The sequence below is a fragment of the Polypterus senegalus genome, chromosome 1, assembly GCF_016835505.1.
Source record: "Polypterus senegalus isolate Bchr_013 chromosome 1, ASM1683550v1, whole genome shotgun sequence".
NCBI classification, from domain to species: Eukaryota; Metazoa; Chordata; class Cladistia; order Polypteriformes; family Polypteridae; genus Polypterus; species Polypterus senegalus.
In genome coordinates, this window is record NC_053154.1 from 195307170 (window position 1) to 195326021 (window position 18852).

The window sequence follows — 18852 nt, forward strand, 5'->3', positions numbered from 1 at the left end:
AGGTTTTATACATCGCGATTTGAACGCGGAAAAGTTCTTACACAACGTTTCTGTGAGTACACACCTTTTATACATGAGGCCCCTGGACTGCAATGGGATAAACTCGTGTCTGTGGCAATTTGACGGTGCACCAGTAATGTGTTCTGAAAACGTTGGTGTTGTGGGACTATTGGAAGCAAAATGAAACCAGCTTTCTTTGTTTTGTCCTTTTACTGCCATACACTGCATTCTGTATCAGGAAACTAGCAAAATACCCGCGCTTCACAGCGGAGAAGTAGTGTGTTAAAGAAGTATGAAAAAGAAAAGGAAACATTTTGAAAATAACGTAACATGATTGTCAATGTAATTGTTTTGTCACTGTTTTGAGTGATGAGTGTTCACTGTATATATATATATATATATATATATATATATATATATATATATATATATATATATATATATATATATATATATATACACACACACACACATATAAACATATATATATATATACATATCCATACATATATACATTTATATATGTATAGATATACATATATACCGGGTGGCATAGTCCACCATGACTAGGATATACTTGTGGCCACGGGTTGAGGGCTCCAGGGTCCCACCAAATCACCCCTATCCTTTCAAAGGGGATGTCCACGAGGGGAATAGGGACTAGAGGAGCACGGTCCCTCCTAGGAATCTGGCGGGTCTGGCACTGACAGGATTGACAGAACCGCCGGACCTCCTCATTGATCCCAGGCCAGTAAAAGCGAGCTTAATCCTCTCCAGTGTTTTTCGCCCCAGGTGGGCCTAGGAGGTGAGCATGTGCCAACTCGCATATCTCCCGCCGGAAGGTACGCTGAATTAGCAACAACTTCCGCACCTCGCCTCATGGGTAGCCACCGGTACAACAGATCATTTTCAAGGACAAAGAAGGGTTCCGCGGTGTGGATCCGTCCGCTGTCGAGCTGTTAGGCAGAACAATCGCTCCGGCAAAGCGCAGGGAGTCATCATTCCACTGCTCCTCTTAAAGGAGGCCGGCGTGGACCGAAATTGATGGTCCAGGCCGCCGAGAGGGTCTTGGGGCCTGGGCCCGGGAGAGTTCCCTGGCTAGTCCCTTCTCCGCGGAATCTTCCGGTCAAGGTCCGTGAGCCACGAAAGGTCCCCGAGACACCAGCCCATAGGGCCTGCCCTTGTGCACGGCGTGGAGGCCGCTGAGGGTGCCTTTTCCCTCGACAAGATCCAACGAGGCCCCGAGCGCGAATGGCTTACCGCTGATTCTTTTAGACCAGTCTTGTCCCAGGATCACTGGGAAGGGGGGTCAGGTAACACAGCGACCGCCATTTGATTGGTTCCCCTTCCAGGTAAGATAGCAGTGAGCTGAACGATATGACCTAGTCCCCCATGTACACAGGTAACCAACAAATGTTGCTTTAACCACTGTTGCGTAAGACAAACGGCGAGCAACAATGGTAATGTTGCTGCCGGAATCAAACAAAGCCACCACGGCGCGCTCCATTTAGCAACACCACCCCGTGATTCGACTCGCCAAGGGATGCGCGGGTACAATACCTCTCCGCTGATGTCCAGCTGCAGTCCATAGGCTCCGGGCATGTGATGGGGCAGTTTGGCAGCAGGTGGCCGGTCTCGCCACACTTGAAACAGCGCCGCGGACCCGCCTCTTTGGCTCTGGCTGGCGCTTCTGCAGCGCTGCCGAGGCCGGGGTGGCCGCCCTCGCCGGGTTCCCGCAGCAGGCTTTTCTGACCCCCAAGTCGGAGGACCGCCAACACATACATCCACATATATATACATATCCATATATATATATATATCACATATCAACATACATATACATATATATATATACATATCTACATATACACACATACATACATACATACACACACATATATATATATATAATATTTTGCATCCTATGAACAATTACATTCCAAATTTAACTTTCCAGCAACACATTTCTTTCACTATCTTCAAATTAGAAACTTTGTTAAACAGAACCTGCCCAATTTCCCTCATTTCGCACTCCTATCAGAAAAGGAGTGGAAGGAAGCAAGGCAGTGAATTCACTCGAGCTCCATATGTGCAAAGCATGCAATTAGTCAACTCAAAATTATATATCCAGCACATCTGTCTCGATTAAAAGTTTCTAAAATGTTTCCAGGGCAAGATCCAACCAGCGAACGCTGCAATCAAGTCCCTGCCTCACTGGGTCACATGTTTTGGGCCTGCACCAAATTAGCATCATTCTGGACAAACATTTTTAAGTGCCTTTCAGACATCCTTGGTGTCACAATCTCTCCTAACCCATTAACAGCTGTGTTTGGTGTGTTTCCAGATGGGCTTAAAGCGGAGAAGGACAAACAAACTGTGATTGCCTTCACTACACTATTGGCACGCAGACTTATTTTGCCAAACTGGAAAAATCCTAACTCTCCTCTTTTAAATCAGTGGGTAACTGATGTTTTATACTGTTTGAAATTGGAACTCAAATTCTCAGTTAGAGGATCTGTGCAGAACTTTTTCAAAACCTGGCAGGATCTAATCGATAATATTTTAGAATAAACTCTTAAAGCACTGAGGAAGTAGATTCTCTTCCCATTTCTTTTTCTTCTACATCCACCTGTCTCATCAATTTATGTATTTTTTCAAGCTTTAAGTTTTACTCCGTTGACCATGCTGTCTTTCTCAGGGGTGGGGGTTGGTTTGTTTTCAGTCCTATTTTTTGTACAAATTGACCTATCTGTATAGAATGACTACAAAAAAATCAATAAAATAAAAATAAAAAAAGATATCACGGAACACCTCAACGCACTTAACTTGAGGCCCCAGGGTACAAAGCAGGTGATTACAATGAAGAACGACAGGCAGTTTGGCTCATTTCTCAGCTATGCAGTCGTTGGTACGCATCGAACCAGAAAGTTTGAAATATTACTCAGATATAATTTCTCAATTACTTGAAGAGTTTGATTGACGTTTTGAGGAGTTCAGGGTACTTGAACCTCAATTTGCACTCTTTGCAACTCCGTTTGGGGTGAATGTTGCTTGCGTTTCAAAAGATTTACAGATGGAGATTGTAGACTAAATGAGCATATGCATGCAGCATTGCGATTGTCTAATGCGCATGACATCAAGCCCAATCTTGCCGTTCTTGTGTCTGCCAAATGCTGCCAACTGAGCAGTCAGACTGTATTTGATGACAGTTGAACTGGAAAACTGGATTTTATAATAAGCACTTCGAGTAAACTCATAAACCTAGCTGTAGTATTGTAGTTCAAATAATTGGTTAACAATAATACTGCATTGTATTTGTGTCATTTAGAAATGAATGCGGCCTACGTGCGGTCCTTAAGTATAAATGTGAGCACAACCATGTTCACCTAGAGCTTGCCGAAAGACAAGTTACCACAACTCTTGACATGTTCTTTATTGGTCCCGCATTAGTCAGCACTCTAAGAAGAATCAGAGGGGGTTCTCAATGTCTTTGTGATTTGGTGCAGTTGTATTCTTTGCAATCAAAAATGTTGAGTTTTTTTTTTAATTTAAATTGGGTTTTAAGCTGAAAAGTGGAACTTGCCTTTACAGCCAAAAATATCCTGATTAATCAAAGAAGCAACCCACTCTTTTCCTTCCGTAGCACTTGTCACTGACTCATTTGTTTGGACACAAAGGTTAGCTCTAATTTTTACTGTTTGAATTTCCTCAGGAAGGTGCAGTTAAGTGCAGTAGGAAAAGATCTTTCTAACCATATGTACAGAGTGCACACAAGCACACTTCTGTGGCCAACAATAAACTTCAAATGGGAGCCGTTTGTTTAAGAGTTGCTAACCAGATGTTTCAAATGATCCATATCTTGGGAAATGAGCAAATAGCTGAGAAATACTTCAGTTTTTGCAACAGTATTCAATGACACACAATATGTAAATAGTTTTTCCTGAAGCTCGGTTGTTACATTTTTTCCAGAGGGAATGTGGTTGGATGAAATCAACAAAGCCGTGGTTGCTTCATTATGCTTGTGTCTGTGTGTATTGGTGTTACAATGTTTTTGAACAGGCCAGACAATAAAGAGTGTCAGATTTACTCAATTTCTCTAAAGGACAGTTCTGGGAATGTTGTTTTGTTAGGTTAAAGAGCAATTTTAATATTCTGTGAAATTCAACAAGTCCATTTAGCAATAGTTTTATTTTTGTTCACTCTTACTTATTAAGTTAATAATTGAATTAATTAAATCATCACAACAGTGGTTATAGGGTGAGGTAGTCCTTTCATCAGCACAGGTTACTAGTTACAATAATACATTAACAGTTGATTTTTTTTCTATGTATTTAGCAGCAAGTTATTTTAACTAATTTTGAAGTGTTGTATGTTAGAAGTACATTATTTTACAAGTGCATGGCTGGAAATCTCCCATGGTATCCACATATGATTGATAAATGCATAGTTAAAAAAATTAAGTCAGCACATTACCATAGGCTATAAATGTACTTTTTTAAACATAGCAGTACAGGATTTTTTATAGCTATGTACCAACAAACACTCAAATTGCTAATTGCCTATGCTGAAATTATTCTGATGGAAAAGTAATACAGTTTTCTGGAATGTGAACTTTTAGCTTGTGAACTTCAACAAAAATGTTGTGAGTTTGATTTAAACCTTCCAACCAACAACACAGTATTGCAATTTGTTAAACCCAAAGAAAGCTTATTAGGTGCACCTTTATTCAACAAAGTTCAATTGGAATCAAGTAATCATTAAAACTGCCTAAATTCAAAGCTTTGGTCATAGCAAAACCAACTACACTTAAGTTTTCTATGCATTCTATAGTTCCTTAAATGTCTCAAGAAGCAATGGTGAGGGCTATATTATAGTTTTACTCCATTGTTCAGATGTATTTTAAAAACAATAGTGCATATTTTGAGAACAACTGACCCAAACAATAAAACTGTTTTCATTTACCAAACAGCAAATACATACTGATTAATTGTATTCACATAATTCTTCATAAAGTGAACAAAATTATATGATTTTATCTAATATATAATATACCAACAACTATTCACCACAGACTGTAAATAGAAAAAAAAAACATCTTCTGGAGCAGTACATCTAATCAGAATTTAATAATAGCAGTCATTTATTCTTGATAAAAAAAAACAAAGAATCAATCAACAGAACATTGAATAAACAGTAATGTTTATTAGGCCTACACCTTATTCTGCCTGTCATTTGCAGGCCATAGATTTTCATTGTGGCATCAGGAGGACCGGAGGAGGGCTTGTACCTCCTCCAGACCGCGAGGGGGCGTCCGCCCTGGTTATGTTGGGGGCCACGGGTAAAGGGCTTGGAAGCCCAGCCCTGTAGGGACCCGTGGCCACCTCCAGGCGGCGCCCCAGTGCCTGAACAACCCTGGAGCCCAGCACTTCTGCCACACCAGGAAGTGCTGGGGGGAAGACGACAGGGGATACCCGGACGGCTTCCGGGTGCACAGCTGGCACTTCCGCCACACTGGGGCGTGTCTGCGGAGGAGTGCCGGGAAGCAGCTGGAGCCCATCCGGATTCCTATTTAAGGGGCCGCCTCCCTTCAGACGAGAGCGGAAGTCGGGTGGAAGTGGACAGAGCTGGAGAGAGGACTGGAGGCGGCCAAGAGAGAGAGGCACGAAGGACTGTGTGGCCTGGACTTTGGGGGATCAGTGCTGGAGGCACTGGGGGTGCACGTGAGGTCAATAATTGTAAATATTGTAAATAAAGGGTGTGTTGGGTGAACATAAGATGTCCGTCTGTGTGTGTCCGGGCCAGGTTCCACATCATCTACAACACACCTAATATCATGCTTGCTAGACACCTTGGATAAAAACTCTTTGACGAGTTTAACCCCTGGCATGCTTCTGAATTGATGTCATCACACGATGCATCCATGGCCTCAATGAGTGTGTCCCACTCCTGAACTGCTGCACTATGTTGGATTCTCATATTGTCCCATATAATGACAAAGTTTTCTAAATGTTGACTCCTTTATTGCTTCTCCCACCATTAATTGTTCCACAAGCACATCAAGAAAAACCTGTTGCTGTACACATTGTGATGTTTTTACAACGTTGTCCTGAAACATCTGTGCTGCTGGAAGGTAAGGCAGGTCACTGACTGAGACTATCCTATGGTCAGAGGGACAAGTAATAGTTAGAATATACCAATTCAATTCAGCTTGTGAGAGTTATAACAACCTCCCACAGAGTATGCACTAATATATAGGCAAACATTTAATATAACTTGAATAACTAGCAAATGGCTCGAACACATATGGCTCGAACACATCTGGCCCCTAATTGTTTATGCTAATGGCAGAAATCAATTACTACAATGTTACTTAGAAAGAGCCTTAACTATTCAAGAATATTTATATAGGCTTACATTTAAACTTAAATGTAAATGCACAATCACAATTAATCAAATTAAGCATGCAAAATTTAAGATTTAGTCTTATCAATTAATTGCTGTTTCTTGGAACAGGCACAGTTTGTTTACAGGTCTGTCCAGTGTGCTTATTTTGGTCTGCACACAAACTCTTCTGACTGCTCCTTTTGTAGCTGACATTGTCTTGATAACGTGTCCCATTACCCAGGGGTTACAAGGTGCTGTTTCATCTACATGAGTACAATGTCACCTGATTCAGTTTGTTCATTGTGTGAGCCATTTTTGACGTTCTTGAAGTATTGGTAAATACTCTTTTGTCCATCTTTTCCAAAACAAATCAGCAAGGTATTGTACTTGTTTGAAACATCTTTGGGTATACAGGTCATTTTTGGAAGAAAGTCCTGAGGTAATGCTTGGTTGTATCTTGAGTAATAACATGTGATTGGGTGTCAGTGCCTCCAGGTAATTTGGGTCATCTGATACCTTTGTAAGGGGTCTGTTGTTGTTGATGGATTCAGCTTCACGCATCATTATTTGGAGACTTTAATCATTTAGTGTTTGTTGGTTAAGTACTGAGTTTAAGACCTTTCTTATGTTTTTAATTTGTCTTCCCCACACAATGCCTTGGTGGGAGGCCATCGGTAGGTAGGTAAGGTGTGGAAGGCACATGGTTTCAAACTTTTAGTATAGCTGCTGGAAGGTAGATTACTAACTGAGACTAACCTAGGGGTCAGAGGGACAAGAAATAGTTAAAATATACCAATTTAATTAAGCTTGTGCAGGGGGGTTATTAGAACCTCCCATAGACTATGCACTAATATACAATGCATCCGGAAAGCATTCACAGCGCATCACTTTTTCTACATTTTGTTATGTTACAGCCTTATTCCAAAATGGATTAAATTCAGTTTTTTCCTCAGAATTCTACACGCAACGCCCCATAGTGACAACATGAAAAACGTTTACTTGAGGTTTTCGCAAATTTATTAAAAAAACTGAGAAATCACATGTACATAAGTATTCACAGCCTTTGCTCAATACTTTGTCGATGCACCTTTGGCAGCAATTATAGCCTCAAGTCTTTTTGAATATGATGCCACAAGCTTGGCACACCTATCCTTGGCCAGTTTTGCCCATTCCTCTTTGCAGCACCTGTCAAGCTCCATCAGGTTGAATGGGAAGCGTCGGTGCACAGCCATTTTAAGATCTCTCCAGAGATGTTCAATCGGATTCAAGTCTGGGCTCTTTGCTGGGCCACTCAAGGACATTCACAGAGTTGTCCTGAAGCCACTCCTTTGATATCTTGGCTGTGTGCTTAGGGTCGTTGCCCTGCTGAAAGATGAACCGTCGCCCCAGTCTGAGGTTAAGAGCGCTCTGTTACAGGTTTTCATCCAGGATGTCTCTGTACATTGCTGCAGTCATCTTTCCCTTTATCCTGACTTGTCTCCCAGTTCCTGCTGCTGAAAAACATCCCCACAGCATGATGCTGCCACCACCATGCTTCACTGTAGGGATGGTATTGGCCTGGTGATGAGCGGTGCCTGGTTTCTTCCAAACATGACGCCTGTCATTCACACTAAAAAGAGTTCAATCTTTGTCTCATCAGACCAGAGAATTTTGTTTTTCATGGTCTGAGAGTCCTTCAGGTGCCTTTTTGCAAACTCCAGGCGGGCTGCCATGTGCCTTTTACTAAGGAGTGGCTTCCATCTGGCCACTCTACCATACAGCCCTGATTGGTGGATTGCTGCAGAGATGGTTGTCCTTCTGGAAGGTTCTCCTCTCTCCACAGAGGAGCTCTGGAACTCTGACAGAGTGACCATCGGGTTCTTGGTCAACTCCCTGACTAAGGCCCTTTTCCCCCGATCACTTAGTTTAGATGGCCGGCCAGCTCTAGGAAGAATCCTTGTGGTTTTGAACTTCTTCCTCTTACGGATGATGGAGGCCACTATGCTCATTGGGACCTTCAAAGCAGCAGAAATTTTTCTGTAACCTTGCCCAGATTTGTGCCTCGAGACAATCCTGTCTCGGAGGTCTACAGACAATTCCTTTGACTTCATGCTTGGTTTGTGCTCTGACATGAACTGTCAACTGTGGGACCTTATATAGACAGGTGTGTGCCTTTCCAAATCATGTCCAATCAACTGAATTTACCACAGGTGGACTGCAATGAAGCTGCAGAAACATCTCAAGGATGATCAGGGGAAACAGGATGCACCTGAGCTCAATTTTGAGCTTCATGGCAAAGGCTGTGAATACTTATAAACATGTGCTTTCTCAATTTTTTTATTTTTTAATAAATTTGCAAAAGCCTTAAGTAAACCTTTTTCACGTTGTTATTATGGGGTGTTGTGTGTAGAATTTTGAGGAAAAAATTAATTTAATCCATTTTGGAATAAGGCTGTAACATAACAAAATGTGGAAAAAGTGATGCGCTGTGAATACTTTCCAGATGCACTGTATAGGCAAACATTTAATATAACTTAAATAACTAGCAAATGGCTCTTACAGCATCTTTATTAACTCTCTGACCAATCAAATTTAAACCACATATCCTATACTTGGACAGGTAAAAACCTGCTTCATCCACAAAAACATACCAGTAATCATACTAGATGGTGCTGGCTGCCTTCTCCATCATCCTCTGGAACAAAAAAAAAGTTTACAGTGCATGCAGTTCAATACAGTAGAACAATGTCACAATGCATACTGTACAATAGTTACGAATGCAGTACAGTCTTCTAAATACTACAGTGAATTGTGGATTATATATAATAATGTATTACATGGACTAAATGAATGCACTAAATACAATGAGTCTATTACTATATATAATGATTTCATGAAATGCAGGCACATCTGAAAATACTGATACCGCAGCTCTTTCCCTCTGGTGCCATTCCATTCAAAAGGTACCTTGTGGACCTGCTTCAATGTTAGCTGGTAAATTGTAACCACACTTACAGTGCTGATATTCTGAAAGGCATAATTGTCTTGAATAATTTTCTCTTTAATGTCTTTCAGATGGAGAACATTGTTGTCTAGAACCATGTTTACTATAGCAGCCTCCTGTTCAGCTGTAAATTTTGTCCATCTGCCACCAGCATATTGTCTTCTATTGTCTTCTCTCTACCATGTCGTGTGCAAAAATCATATTTTTCATAGTAGTCAAACATCATATACTCTAAATGGAATGTACACTATGTATATCGTTTGAAATATGTCATAGACTATGCTGCAACAGTAGCACTCACCAATTCACCCTTTTGAAGACACATATAATTGACACAACTGTTGATCTGCTCAGATTAGGTTGAATCCTCTTGCCTGCTTCTCTCAATGTTAGTCCATGGTTAATTAAATTATCAATAATCGATTGCCCTGCACAGATGGTAGTCTTGTGCTTGACCCAGTCCTGGATAAATCTCTTCTTCTCTGAGACATTGGCTTTCTTCTTCAACTCACAGTTTCTGTAAATTTGTTGCTGATCTTAATCTGTTTGATTCATATCTTTTAATTAGCCCCCTAATACTCCTTTTTATCACCACTTTAAGCTTCAGTTTCACATCAATTACATTTCTGTTTCTTGCTCTCTCGCTTTTGCTGTTACTAATGCTAGTCTCCTCTCCTCCTTTATCTCTGATAAGTGTGCAGTGTTACATATGTTTTTGCCTTCTCTCCTCTTCTGTGCACCACAATGGAAATTGAATACATCTCTGTTTCAGAATCCTAAATTTATTGCTTATTTGAGCTCCTACACTTGAAGAATTTATTTCTAGAAATGCAGGGTCAACTCAAGATCCTTCCTTTTAATGGATGGCTATTAAAGGTTTCTTTCATTATGCTATTATATTGCTTTTGCCAGCAGTTTGGCCCAAGAACCTCATCAAAAGATCTCTGATCAGGAAAATTGTCTCTCACTTTTAGAGCTTACACATACCCATGTGGTGGATAAAGAGCATGAAACTGTCATTGCTAGCAGTTGGGCTAAACTAAATGCTTTGCTGTTATGTCATGCAGAATTTCTGGTTCATCACACTAAGACATGCTACTATGTTTCTGGGTGTAGACCCAGTAATCTAATGGCTCTCAGGCTTTGCAAATGTGATTTCTTTGCTATGATTTTGGCCATTAAAACCATTGAGGGGTGTGTTATTACAAACCCAGACAAAATGAAGTGTTTTTTTTCAGTTCTATTCTGATCTGTTCTTTTCATTCTCTTCCTACTGATGTGGACTTATATCTAAAATCCTTTCCCCACGCCAATGTTCTGCATGGCCCCTCACTTAATGAACAGAAAGAAGCGTTGAGACTCTGCAAGTTCTGGGAAATTGTCAGTACCTGATGGGTTGCCTCCTGAAATCTAGTCCACTTTTTGGAAGCAGCTCTCAGTCCTTCTCTTCCTGATGCTTAAGTCTACCCTTTCTTCATCCCATCTCAACCAATTATTTATTTTGGCTGTAATTACCTTGTAAGGTAAACAGGGTAAGAACTCCATCTTATTGGGGTTGATCCAATCGATTGCTCTAGTTGTCACCCATTATCATTGAAGAATTCTGATTTCAAGTTGCTTGCAAATGGGCTTGCACGTTGGCTGCAGTCGTTGATTCTTAAACCAATTCATTCTGATCAAACTGGTATTAAGTCCTATTATGCAGATAACAATGTTCAGTGCTGCTGCACGTTTTGCTTATTGACCCTGCTCTTTCCTTGCCTCCTGCTATTTTTTCTGTAGATGCAGAGAAGGCATTTGACACAATGAACAGGACCTTTTTGTGGAAGGTCCTAGGTAGAATGGGCTTTGGTGCAGCCTTTATAAAGATGGTTCAGACCCTTTATTCTTCCCCCTCTTCTGTCCTTCTTACTAATATCAACATCCCCCGCCCTTTTTGCATGTTTCAAGAAGTCAGGCAGTGCTTTCCTCTTTCCCTATTTCTCTTTATTCTTTCATTAGAGCCTCTGGCAGTACCTCTCCACAACTCAGACAATACCAGTCCCATATTGATTAATGATATACCCCAAAAAGTTTAATTTTATGTGGATGATGTTCTTCTCTACCTTAGTAATGCCCCTGCTGATCTTCCCCATGTCCTTGATGTTTTTAATATCAATGAAGCCCAGTCTATCTGGTCTTTCCCATTAAATTCTTCCTATCATCTCTCTACATTTCCCTCATTCATTCCCCAGACAGTGTCTTTCAGATACCTGGGATTTAACATCTATGCTGGGGTCTAAGACCTTGCAGCTGCCATCTTTCACTGTGTTCTGAAGAGTGTCAGAGATTCCATTTCTTCTCGATTCCACCTTCCTTTCTCATTTAATTCCAGACAGGCAATTATTAAAATGAATTTGCTCCCTCTTTCTCCCCCACTTATGTTCTGGCAACCTGTTAAGTCTCTGGTGTCTACATTCCTTTGGAATCAGAAAAGACCATCTATTAAACACTCTACTTTGATCCACAGTAGGTGGGATGGTGGCATCTCCCTCTCTGATTATGTGCTCAAGACATATAGAGTTTCTTTCTCCACCTGTACTCATTTACTTAATTCCTTTCTCATAAGACCAAACCAGTACCTGGTATTTATAATAAAGTCTAATTGCCTAACATATCTTTCCCCATCCTCTGCATTTTGCTGGCAAACTATCTTTCTAAATATCAAAAATTGCTCTGAAAATCCTAATCACCAGCATATACAAATTATATTTGTTCGGAGACTTATCTAATGGGACAAGAATTAGATCCTATAGATCACCTTTGTCCTCTTGTCCTGACATTTGTATCTACATGCTCTGGGAATGACTTTTGGCTGCAACTCTCGGCGCTATGGGTCCCTCTTTCTTTACTCATTCCTTTGTCCCCTTAAGTTGTTCTCCTCCTATACATTTCTCCTCTTTCCTCACTTTCCTCTTCTTCTTTCTTCTTCTTCTTTCGGCTACTCCCATTAGGGTTTGCCACAGCGGATTATCTTCTTCCATATCTTTCTGTCCTCTGCATCTTGTTCTGTTACACCCATCACCTGTATGTCCTCTCTGACCACATCCATAAACCTTCACTTAGGCCTTCCTCTTTTCCTGTTCCCTGACAGCTCTATCCTTAGCATCTTTCTCCCAATATACCCAGCATCTTTCCTCTGCACATCTCCAAACCAACACAATCTCGCCTCTCTGACCTTGTCTCCCAACCCTCCAACTTGAGCTGACCATCTAATGTACTCATTTCTAATCCTATCCTCCTTGTCACACCCAGTGCAAATCTTAGCATCTTTAACTCTGCTACCTCCAGCTCTGTCTCCTGCTTTCTGGTCAGTGCCACCGTCTCCAACCCATATAACATAGCTGGTCGCACTACCGTCCTATAGACCTTCCCTTTAACTCTTGCTGATACTCGTCTTTCACAAATTACTCCTGACACTCTTCTCCACCCATTCCACTCTGCCTGCACTCTCTTTTTCACCTCTCTTCCACAATCCCCATTACTCTGTACTGTCGATCCCAAGTATTTAAACTCATCCACCTTCGCTAACTCTACTCCCTGCATCCTCACCATTCCACTGACCTCTCTCTCATTTACACACATGTATTCTGTCTTGTTCCTACTGACCTTCATTCCATTCCTCTCTAGAGCATACAGTGCATCCGGAAAGTATTCACAGCACATCACTTTTTCCACATTTTGTTATGTTACAGCCTTATTCCAAAATGAATTAAATTAATTTTTTTCCCTCAGAATTCTACACACAACACCCCATAATGACAATGTGAAAAAAGTTTACTTGAGGTTTTAGCAAATTTATTAAAAATAAAAAAACTGAGCAATCACATGTACATAAGTATTCACAGCCTTTGCTCAATACTTTGTCGATGCACCTTTGGCAGCAATTACAGCCTTAAGTCTTTTTGAATATGATGCCACAAGCTTGGCACACCTATCCTTGGCCAGTTTCGCCCATTCCTCTTTGCAGCACCTTTCAAGCTCCATCAGGTTGGATGGGAGGCGTCGGTGCACAGCCATTTTAAGATCTCTCTAGAGATGTTCAAACGGATTCAAGTCTGGGTTCTGGCTGGGCCACTCAAGGACATTCACAGAGTTGCCCTGAAGCCACTCCTTTGATATCTTGGCTGTGTGCTTAGGGTTGTTGCCCTGCTGAAAGATAAACCGTCGCCCCAGTCAGAAGTAAAGAGCGGTCTGGAGCAGGTTTTCATCCAGGATGTCTCTGTACAGTACATTGCTACAGTCATCTTTCCCTTTATCCTGACTATTCTCCCAGTTCCTCCTGCTGAAAAACATCCCCACAGCATGATGCTGCCACCACCATGCTTCACTGTAGGGATGGTATTGGCCTGGTGATGAGCGGTGCCTGGTTTCCTCCAAATGTGACACCTGGCATTCACACCAAAGAGTTCAATCTTTGTTTCATCAGACCAGAGAATTTTGTTTCTCATGGTCTGAGAGTCCTTCAGGTGCCTTTTGGCAAACTCCAGGCGGGCTGCCAAGTGCCTTTTACTAAGGAGTGGCTTCCGTCTGGCCACTCTACCACACTGGCCTAATTGGTGGATTGCTGCAGAGATGGTTGTCCTTCTGGAAGGTTCTCCTCTCTCCACGGAGGACCTCTGGAGCTTTGACAGAATGACCATTGGGTTCTTGGTCACCTCCCTGACTAAGGCCCTTCTCCCCCGATCACTCAGTTTAGATGGCCGGCCAGCTCTAGGAAGAGTCCTGGTGGTTTCAAACTTCTTGCTTGGTTTGTGCTCTGACATGAACTGTCAACTGTGTGACCTTGTATACGAGGGATATCCAGAAAAAAAAGGTTACAACAGCTGTTAAAAATCAAAAAATGAATATATTTCAACCAAATTTACAGGGTATGTTCCAAAATATGTGTTTATTTCTCAACATAATCGCCGTCAACTTCGATGCACTTCTTCAGCCTGGGCACCAGCTTTTTTATACCCTTGTCGAATACGCTCCACTCCACCTCCGAAAGCCACTTCTCCACTGTCTCCTTCACCTCCTCATCATTGGAAAAATGTTTCCCACCCAAGAATTCTTTCAGTTTGGTGAAAAGGTGAAAATCTGAGGGCGCAAGGTCCGGGGAATAGGGTGGGTGGGTAACAATATCCCATCCAAAGGACACAAGCAGGTCCTGAGTCACACGAGTGGTATGGGGTCTGGCGTTGTCGTGAAGGAGGGACACACCACGAGTCAGCATTCCCCTCCTTTTGTCTTTAATCTTTTTTTTCAATTTTTTTAGGGTCTCACAATATGTTTCAGCATTGATGGTGGTCCCTTTGGCCATGAAATCCACCAACAAAACCCCTTTTCTGTCCCAAAAGACAGATGCCATAATCTTCCGCTCTGAAAACTAAACTTTGAATTTTTTGGCTGATGGGTATGGCGCCATTGTTGGGACTGCCTTTTGGACTCAGGAGCATAGTGACATACCCAAGTTTTGTCTCCAGTCACAATAGAGTCAAGGAACGCCTCACCCTCGATTTCATAACGCTGAAGAAATTCACGTGCAGCCAAAACACAATTTTGGCGATGTTCTGGAGTCAACATTTTTGGCACCCATCTTGCACTCAGCTTCCTATAATCAAGTTTTTCTGAGACAATTTCACCATGAGACTTCATGAGATGTGTGGGAACATTTCATGAAGGGTGTCAATCGTCACACGACGATCACTGCGAATTTTTTCATCAACTTGCTGCAGAAGCTCTTCTGAAACGAGAGACGGCCTCCCACTCCTTTCTTCGTCATGAGTGTCAGTGCGACCTTCTTTGAACGACCTAACCCACTTGTAAACATGCTGACGTGACATTACCTCAGGTCCATAAGTTTCCACAAGCTGACGATGGATCTCGGCCACGGAATTCGCAACGCAAAGTGAGGAACTTGATGACCGAATGAATCTCGCATCGGCGGTAGGTGGAGCAAACGGCCTCAGCAGAGGTTGACGAACTCGCTTGCTGTGATGACATTTCACAACTGACTGACGCGGTCCCGGGCTTATTTTGACCGTTAGGACCCCTACATGCAGGTATGCTAACCTTCGAAAAAAAAAATTCCCTGCACCCTCCAGGGCACTTGTAACCTTTTTTTCTGGATATCCCTCGTAGACAGGTGTGTGTCTTTCCAAATCATGTCCAATAAACTGAATTTACCACAGGTGGATTTCAATTAAGCTGCAGAAACATCTCAAGGATGATCGGGGAAACAGGATGCACCTGAGCTCAATTTTGAGCTTCATGGCAAAGGCTGTGAATACTTATGTACATGTGATTTCTCAGTTTTACTATTTTTAATAAATTTGCAAAAACCTCAAGTAAACTTTTTTCACATTGTCATTATGGGGTGTTGTGTGTAGAATTCTGAGGAAAAAAATGAATTTAATCCATTTTGGAATAAGGCTGTAACAAAATGTGGAAAAAGTGATGCGCTGTGAATACATTCCGGATGCACTGTATCTCCACCTCTCCAGGGTCTCCTCAACCTGCTCCCTACTATTGTTACAGATCACAATGTCATCAGCAAACATCATACTCCATGGGGACTCCTGTCTAATCTCGTCTGTCAACCTGTCCATTACCATTGCAAATAAGATAGGGCTCAGAGCTGATCCCTGATGTAATTCCACCTCCACGTTGAATGCATCCGTCGCTCCTACTGCAGACCTCACCACTGTCACACTTCCCTCGTACATATCCTGTACAACTCTTATGTACTTCTCTGCCACTCCCGACTTCCTCATACAATACCACAGCTCCTCTCGAGGCACCATGTCATATACTTTCTCCAGGTCCACAAAGATGCAATGCAACTCCTTCTGGGCTTCTCTAAACTTCTCCATCAACATCCTCAGAGCAAACATTGCATCTGTGGTGGTCTTACTTGGCATGAAACCATACTGGTGCTCACTAATCATCACCTCACTTCTTAACCTAGCTTCCACTACTCTTTCCCATAACCTCAAGCTGTGGCTCATCAATTTTATTCCCCTATAGTTACTGCAGTCCTGCACATTCCCCTTATTCTTAAATATCGGCACCAGTACACTTCTTCTCCACTCCTCAGGCATCCTCTCACTTTCCAAGATTCCATTAAACAGTCTGGTTAAAAACTCCACTGCCATCTCTCCTAAACACCTCCATTCTTCCATAGGTATGTCATCTGGACCAACGGCCTTTCCATTTTTCATCCTCTTCATAGCTGTCCTTACTTTCTCCTTGCAAATCCGTTATACTTCCTGATTCACTATCTCCACATCATCCAACCTCTTCTCTCTCTTGTTCTTTTCATTCATCAGCCTCTCAAAGTACTCTTTACATCTGCTCAACACACTCTTCTCGCTTGTGAGTACACTTCCATCTTTATCCTTTATTACCCTAATCTGCTGCGCATCTTTCCCAGCTTGGTTCCTCTGTCTAGCCATTCAGTACAGGTCCTTTTCTCCCTCCTTAGTGTCCAACCTCTCATACAACTCATTATACGCCTTTTCTATAGCCTTCGCCACCTCTCTCTTCACCTTGCGCCTTATCTCCTTGTACTCGTCTACTTTCTGCATCTCTCTGACAATCCCACTTCTTTTTTGCCATCCTCTTCCACTGTATACTCTCATGTATTTCCTCATTCCACCAGCAGGTTTCCTTTTCCTCCTTCCTCTTTCCAGATGTCATGCCAAGCACCCTTCTTGCTGTTACCCTTGCTACATCTGCTGAAGTTTCCCAGCTGTCTGGTAACTCTTCACTGCCACCCAGTGCCTGTCCCACCTCCTCCCTAAACTCAACCTTGCAGTCTTCCTTTTTCAAATTCCACCATTTAATCCTTGGCTCTACCCTCACTCTCTTCCTCTTTTTGATTTCCAACGTCATCCTACAGACCACCATCCTATGCTACTTAACTACACTTTCCCCTGCTACCACTTTGAAGTCTTCAGTCTCCTTCAGATCAACTCTTCTGCATAGGATGTAATCTACCTGTATGCATCTTCCTCCACTCTTGTATGTAACCCTATGTTCCTCCCTCTTCTTAAAATACATATTCACCACAGCCATGTCAATCCATTTGGCAAAATCCACTATCCTCTGACCTTCTTCATTCCTCTCCTTGACACCATACCTACCCATCACCTCCTCGTCTCCACTGTTCCCTTCACCAACATGCCCATTGAAATCTGCTCCAATCACCACTTTCTGTCCCATCACTTCATCCAACTTACTCCAAAAATCTTCTTTCTCACCCATTGCACACCCAACTTGTGGTGCATATGCACTAACAACATTCATCATCACACCTCCAAGGTACAGCTTCATAATCATTACTCTGCCTGACACACTTTTTACCTTCAAAACACTCTTGACATACTGTTCCTTCAGAATAACTCCTACCCCATTTCTCCTCTCATCCACACCATGATAGAACAATTTGAATCCACCTCCAATCCACCTGGCCTTACTCCCCTTCCATTTAGTCTATTGCATGCACAATATATCAACCTTCCTTCTCTCCATCATATCTGCTAACTCTCTACCCTTACCAGTCATACTGCCGACATTAAAAGTTCCTACCCTCAGTTCCTCTCTCTTTACTTTCCTCCTCTCCTCCTGCCTCCGGATAAGTCTTCCTCTTCTTCTTCGGCCAACAGTAGCCCAATTTCCATAGCCCAATTTGGGTGGTCATTGTTAACCGGGGCTCAACCGAACCAGTATGGAACTTTGTATTGTTGTCCGCATATTAATTTTACAAAATTTTACACCGGATGCCCTTCCTGATGCAACCCTCCCCATTTATCTGGGCTTGGGACCGGCACGAAGAAACACACTGGTTTGTGCATCCCTTGCATTGCAGCTAAATTGATTTTATCTTCTCACTGGAAATCTCCTGCCCTTGTCTCTTTTGCAATCTGGAAGTCTTCATTTTAAAATCTTGTGATCCTTGAACTTTCTGCATCCAGATCAACAACTCTTCTGGTTTAGCTTTCCACAACTGGCTTCATGCTTTTCAGTTAGTTAAGAGTTGGTTGGGGGCTGCTCCATGAGGCAGTTTCTTCTGTCCATCTTTTCTAGTTTTTATTTCTTTTTCTTTTTAATTTTTTTTGTCTTTCTTTGCCTTGTGCTCCTCTGTGGTGTGTGTGACAGTTTATCTATCAACTGTTTTATTCTCCCCTATTGTGAGTGTTTGTTAGTGAAGGGTATTTTGTGTTTGTTCTTATATAGCCCAAATTTGGTTATTATTATTGGATTTCTTTTGCCGTTTTTCTTTTTCATTTTGTCAATAAAAATTTGATCACAAAAAATTGTTGCCCTTATTTCATATGTTGTATCTCTAGCTTGTCTTTGAAAACCTCATTTAGCTCTCATTTGCACACCCCTACATCTATATTTAACAGCTCTATTTCCTGCTCCTCCTTTTTTTGTGTTTGTTTAAAGTGATAAACCTG